Consider the following 6,373-nt stretch of genomic DNA (forward strand, 5'->3'; position numbering starts at 1 on the left):
AAGGATCCATCTGCACTGTCCCACCAGGTATTCCCAGGGCATGCACAGTATAGGTTAGATACAGAATAAAGCTCCCTCTCTACTGTCCCAAGAAAAAATCACAGATCAGTTACAGCACAATTATTTTGTTGTTGATCAATAAATCAAATGCACCCTGATTAAAGGGTGGTGGGGATACTATAACCGACAAAATAAACTAATTAAACTTTGGACGGTAAACTTAAATCAAATTAAAATTTGGTTGCTGGAGGTGATAATGCACTCCAGTCCCTCCGGTGCAAAACTCCTACAGAAGGCTGCAAGCCTACTAGTGGCAGGTACAGCACATGTTCGATACAGAGTAAAGCTCCCTCTCCACTGTCCCATCAAACACTCCCAGGGCATGTACAGCACATGTTAGATAGAGTAAAGCTCCATCTGCAGTGACGAATCAAACACTCCCAGGTCAGGTACAGCACCGGTTAGATATGGAGTAAAGCTCCCTCTATACTGTCCCATTAAACATTCCCAGGGCAAGTACAGCATAATTTAGATGCAGGGTAAACATCTCTCTAAACAGCCAATCCAAAAACGCACAGGACAGGCACAACACAGTTTAGGTACACATCATCATCATCACAGGCAGTCCGTCGAAATCGAGGAAGACTTGCTTACACTCGAAAGGTGAGTTATTTGGTGACCAAACACTTCAATACGGGAATGACAGTCTCTGTCACAGGTGTGACAGAGAGTCGTTGAACGAATGGGTGGGTGGGACTGGTTTGCCACATGCTCCTATGCTTGGTTTCTGCATGCACTCAGCGATGAGACTCGAGGTGCTCAGAGCCTTCCCGGATGCACTTCCTCAACTTCGGGCGGACTTTTGTCAGCGACTCCTAGGTATCGGGGGGTTGTTGAATTTGATCAAGGAGCCTTTGAGGGTGTCGTTGAAAGGTTTCCTCTTCCCACTGTAGGCTCACTTGCCGTGTAGGAGTTCCGAGTGGAGCCTTGCTTTAGGAGTCTTGTGCCAGGCATGTGAACAATGTGTCGAGCCATGGTATTCCTGGAGATTGAGCATGCAGTGTCCACCGGTAGACTCGTGGCCTTCCATGAGAGGTGAGCACCAGAGAGACTGGAGTGCATCATTCAAGAGGGAACAAAGTTGTAATTTTAATTAATTTGATTTGATTTGACAAAAGTTACCTTTATGTTGAATTGTTAATTTGTGTTTTTAGTTGCTAAAAAAAAAGTGGGCACTTTCCTGAAAGTTTCTGGAGTGTGACCCCCCGACACCCTTTAATCAGGAGGAACTTGATTAGCGTTCTACTTAAAATAGTTGGGAACAATGTGGCCCACCCAATGCAGCTGGTCGAGTGTGGTCAGTGCTTCGATGCTGGGGATGTTGGCCTGATCGAGGAAACACCAGGACTGGTTTGATGAGAATGAGCAAGAGATCCAAGAGCTAATTAATTGCAAGCACAGGGCATTTCTGAACCTAAAACAACAACCCAACTCGGGAGCAGCAAAGCATCATTACAGAGGGCTTAAGGCCGAGGTCCAAGAAAAAACCTGTGATCTAAAGCACAAATGGTGGGTGGAGAAATCACAGGAGTTTCAGCAGCTGGCCGACAGCCATGATGTGCGAGGATTCTTCATTGCAGTCAAGGCCACCTATGGCTCAAGCACCCAAGGCACCACTCCACTGCTGGCCAAGAATGGGGAAACACTCAACAAGGACACTGAGGCAGTCAGGACCCGCTGGAAGGAACACTTCAAAGATGTCCTTAACCGAGACTCTGCCTTTGACTCGAGTGTTCTCGACTCCATCCTGCAGCATGCTGCCCGCCAACATCTCAGCAAAACCTCAGCCCTGCACGAGATAGAAAAGGCCATCCGCCAGCTCAAGAACAACAAGACAATGGTAGCGGATGGAATCCCCGCTGAGGCACTAAAGTATGGTGGAGAGGCAATATTGGCATGAATGCTTGATCTCATCTCTCTCATCTGGAAGGAGGAGAGCAGGCCTGGAGATCACAGAGATGCAGTAATCGTGACCATTTTTAGCAAAGGGGACAAGTCCGACTGTGCCAATTACAGATGAGTCTCCCTGTTACCAGCCACTGGGAAATTCATCGCTAGAATCCTCCTCAACCGTCTTCCCCTGTGGCTGAGGAGCTCCTCCTGGAGTCACAATGTGGATTTCGTCCTCTACGGAGTACAACGGACATGGAGTACATACAGATTAAAACTCCCTCTACACTGTCCCATCAGACATTCCCAGGGCAAGTACAACATGGGTTATATTGTGTACGCAACCCGATGTAACCAGCAATCTACCGCCATCAGAGGGCATATCTGTTGGAGTCACAAGGGATCCCAGCATCGCTTGGGAGCACTGTATAGAAGCAGGCCTCCCATGCTGTACGTGCACTCTGGAGTTACAAAAAAGAGACCAAGATCACACTTACTGACGTCTACAGTACTCAATCACATTACTTTATTCTGGACATAACAATTGGCGATGAGATAATGAACCATCATGCGAAAATGCAGAGAACTGTTGATATCCTGGAGAAATTCTCAGAAGGGGACGATTGGGAGCTCTTCATGCAGCGACTCGACTAATACTTCATGGCCAACGAGCTGGCAGGGAATGTGAATGCTGCCAAACAAAGGGTGATCCTCCTCACTCTCTGCGGGGCAACAACCTATGGCCTCATGAAGAATTTTCATGCTCCGGTGAAACCAACAACCAAATCGCATGAAGAACTATGTATTCTGGTCCAGGAGCACCTAAATCCGAAGGAGAGCATTCTGATGGCAAGGTATCGATTTTACACATGTCAACGGTCTGAAGGCCAGGAAGTGGCGAGCTACGTCGGTGAAATAAGGCATCTTGCAGGACATTGTGAATTTGATGGATGCCTGGAGTAAATGCGAAGAGATTTTTTGTGCTTTGCATTGGCCATGAGGATATCCTCCGCAAACTATTGACTGTTGAAACACTGCTCCTGAGCAAAGCCATAACGATAGCCGAGGCATTTATGTCCACCAGCAATAACACGAAACAAATTTCGCAGTGTACAGATGTTTCGGCAAATACTGTGCACAAAGTAAAATCGTTTTCAGGCAGGAATGCATATGGCACAATGTGCACGCCTGCAGCTGCCTGATCTCAGATGACTCAGAGTCTGCCATCAAGCGTTAATGCGAGGCAGTTAACAGCTTGTTGGCACTGCGGAGGTGATCATCGAGCCCATCAATGCAGCTTCAAACACTGTGCGTGCAAAGGCTGTGGAACAAGGGGACACCTCCAGCGAATATGCAGATGAGCTGCAAACACTGCAAAGCACAACATTGCAGTGGAAGACCGATCCATGGTGGATCAAACTGAACTAGAGACTCAAACCGAGGAGGCAGAAGTGTACGGGGTACACACCTTCATCAGGAAATGTCCACCGATCATGTTAAATATTGAACTGTACAGAATTCCAGTATCTGTGGAATTGGACATGGGTGCGAGTCAGTCCATCATGAGAAAAGGGCCTACGACAGGCACAAGCTGAGCCCCTTTCACACCAAACTGCAAACTTACACTAAAGAGCTGATCCCTGTAACTGATAGCACAGCATATTAAAAAGTCTCTTATGATGGAACAGTACATGAACTACCACTAAGGATAGTGTCAGTAGATGGCCCCACACTGTTCGGCAGAAGCCGGCTGAGAAAAATACGCTGAAACTGGGATGACATCCGAGCGCTTTCATCCATCGATGATGCCTCATGTGACCAAGTTCTGAGCAGGTTTCCATTGTTGTTTGAGCCAGGGATCGGAAGTTTCTTGAGGGCGAAGGCGCAGATCCACTCAATTCCCGGTACATGACTCATCCATCACAAGGCAAGGACAGTGACATATATGATGCGAGAGAAAGTGAAGATCGAGTTAGACAGGCTGAAACGAGAGGGCATCATCGCACTCATGGAGTTCAACGAGTGGGCCAGTCAGGTTGTTCTGGTTCTCAAGGGCGATGTCACGGTCAGAATTTGTGGGGACTATAAAGTAATGATTAACCATTTTTCGCTGCAGGACCAGTACCCGCAACCCAAGGCAGATGAACTATTTGTGACACTGGCAGGAGAAAAGACATTCACCAAGTTGGACCTGACCTCGGCCCACATGATGCAGGAGCTGGCGGAATCTTAAAAAGGCCTCACCTGCATCAACACGCACAAAGGTCTGTTCATCGACATTAGATGCACGTTTGGAATTCGATCGACCGCGGCTATTTTTCAAAGGGAAATGGAGAGTCTGCTAAAGTCGGTTCTGCACATCGTGCTTTTCCAGGATGATATACTGGTCACAGGTCGTGACACCATCGAGCACATGCAGAACGTGGAATAGGTTCTAAGTCGGCTCGATCATGTGGGACTCAGGTTGAAACGCTCGAAGTGTGTTTTCCTGGCGGCAAAGGTCGAGTTTTTAGGGAGAAGAATCGTGGCAGGTGGCACCAGACGCACTGACGCCAAGACGGAGGCCATCAAGAATGCGCCGAGACCACAGAACGTGACGGAGCTGTGGTCCTTCCTGGGGCTCCTCAGTTATTTTGGTAATTTCCTACCCGGGTTAAGCACCTTGCTAGAACCTCTATACATATGGCTGCGCAAGGGAGATTATTAGGCATGGGGGAGATCAAAAGAGACTGATTTTGAGGAAGCCCGAAATCTGTTATGTTCCAACAAACTGCTTGTCCTGTATGATCCATGTAAATGTTTAGTGCTAGCTTGCGATGCATCTTTGTACAGGGTCGGGCGTGTGTTACAATAAGCAAATGAATTGGGAACATTGCAACCTGTCGCCTATGCGTCTAGGAGTTCGTCCAAGGCCGAAAGGACCGACAGCATGATTGAAAAAGAAGCTCTGACATGCGTTTACGGGGTGAAAAAATGCACCAGTATCAGTTTGGGATTTAGTTCGAGTTAGAAACTCACCATAAGCCGCTCATATCGCTATTCACAGAGAGCAAAGGTATTAATACAAATGCATCTGCTCGCATCCAAAGATGGGCGCTCACGCTGTATGCATATAAGTATGTAATTCACCACTGGCCAGGCACAGAGAACTGCGCTGATGCCCTCAGTCGGCTACTTTTCCCACCACCGGGGTGGAAATGGCACAGCCTGCAGACTTGCTCTTGGTGATGAATGCATTTGAAAATGAAAAGTCACCCGTTACGGCCGCCAGATAAGGACCTGGACCAGCCAGGATTCATTACTGTCCCTTGTAAAAACTGTGTCCTCCATGGGAGTTCGTCCAGCAGAGATGCATGAAGAGATCAAACTGTTCCAGCAGCGTAAAGACGAAATGTCCATACAGACGGACTGTCTTTTGTGGGGTAATCAAGTGGTTTTGCCCAAGAAAGCGAGGTAAATGTTCAAACCTGACCTACACTGTGCCCACCCAGGCATAGTAATGATGAAAGCTATAGTCAGACCCCATGTGTGGTGGTCCGATATCGACTCAGATTTGGAGTCTTGCGTGCGCCAATGCACCACTTGCTCGCAACTGAGCAATGCACCCAGGGCACCCAAGTTAGCGGTCATGGCCCTTCAAACCGTGGTCTAGGATCGACATTGACTTTGCTGGCCCATTTCTAGGCAAAATGTTCTTCGTTCTTGTGGATGTTTATTCTAACTGGATTGAGTATGTAATAATGTCTGTAAGCACGTCCACTGCCATCCTCGAAAACCTCCGAACCACGCATGGCCTGCCTGATGTCCTTGTCAGTGACAACGGGCCATGCTTCACCAGCGCTGAATTTAAGGAATTCATGACATGCAATGGGATCAAGCACATCTCATCTGCCCCGTTCAAGCCCGCATCCAATGGCCAGACAGAATGTGCAGTCCAAACCATCAAGCAAAGCTTGATACACATGTCAAAAGGCTCCCTGCAGACCCACCTATCCTGAGTCCTGCTCAGCCACTGCACCAGACACCATTCTCTCACCGGGGTACACCAGCTGAGCAGCTCCTGAAAAGGGTGCTCAAAACAAGGCTTTCTCTCGTTCACCCTGATCTCCATGATCAAGTCGAAGGCAGGCGGCATCAACAAAGCATGTACCGTGATTGCACAAATTTGTCACGCAATATTGAAATCAATAACCCTGTATTTGTACTCAACTATGGACATGGTTCCAAATAGCTTGCTGGCACTGTCATAGCCAAAGAAGGGAGGAGGGTGTTTCAGGCCAAAATCGCAAATGGATTAACTTGCAGAAAGCATTTGGACCAAGCCAATCTGAGATTCACAGGCAGCCACAAGCAACCAAATTCCACCCTCCGACAAACACACAAGTGGAAACCAACATCATGGTTGACCACGAAGCTGAACTCA

This window comes from Pristiophorus japonicus, unplaced genomic scaffold (assembly GCF_044704955.1).
Source record: "Pristiophorus japonicus isolate sPriJap1 unplaced genomic scaffold, sPriJap1.hap1 HAP1_SCAFFOLD_382, whole genome shotgun sequence".
NCBI classification, from domain to species: domain Eukaryota; kingdom Metazoa; phylum Chordata; class Chondrichthyes; family Pristiophoridae; genus Pristiophorus; species Pristiophorus japonicus.